We start from the raw sequence: 880 nt of genomic DNA, 5'->3' as shown, positions 1-880 counted from the left end.
CCCGTACATACATGGAGTCACGGACAGGATAGGCAAGATACTGGAGAAACACTAAGTAAAAACCATTTTTAAACCAACTGGAACATTCCAACAGACTTTGAGATCGGCCAAGGACAAGCAGGATCCTTTATCAGTTCCGTGCAGCTGTGGAAGAGCATACATCGGCACCACGAAACGAAGCATAAACACTAGGATCACGGAGCACAAACGAAGATGCAGTTGGGACAAACAGAAAAATCAGCAGTAGCGGAGCACGCACTGCTAGACGGCCACCAAATACGCTTCGACGAAGTGGACATTTTGTTTGACACAGTTTGACAAATTATTGTTATTATTGACAAGGGCTATCCACCTGTAACTATCTGTTAATGACAAAAAACATCATTGCCGCTGTGCCTTTTCATCAAAAAATTGTAGAAGAGAACTTTTTTGATATCAAAAATTTTCGATGTGGTGCAGGAACTGGTCATCGCATATGGTCCACGTCTTCTTCTTGGACTGTGTCCGCAGGGAGAGGTCTGCGGTCACAGGGGAACTTCTTTTTGCAAGAAACCCAGACTGTGGGATTCTTGCTTTGCCGGGCGTTATCCAGGAACTTTGATGTTAAATTCCGGATATGGTCCAGCAGGTCATCTGTTTTGAGGCCTCTTTGCAGGATGGAATTTCTGACAAAGTACGGGGCCTTTGCTGCTATCCTCAGTATCCGATTCTGGATTACTGCCAGCTTGTGTTTCTGGCAAGTGCTGGCCGTGGACCATGTAGGAGATCCGTAGGTCAGCACCGGACGGATTAGTTGTTTGTAAGCTCTAACCTTTGTTCGCAGGAAGAGCTTACCTGTCAGCAGAGGATAGTAGGCCTGGAGCAGGTATCTTGCCTTGGA

Source organism: Dendroctonus ponderosae, unplaced genomic scaffold (genome assembly GCF_020466585.1).
Source record: "Dendroctonus ponderosae isolate FM_Combo_2020 unplaced genomic scaffold, Dpon_F_20191213v2 Dpon_F_20191213_3, whole genome shotgun sequence".
Taxonomy (NCBI): domain Eukaryota; kingdom Metazoa; phylum Arthropoda; class Insecta; order Coleoptera; family Curculionidae; genus Dendroctonus; species Dendroctonus ponderosae.
This window is presented reverse-complemented; position numbering follows the sequence as displayed.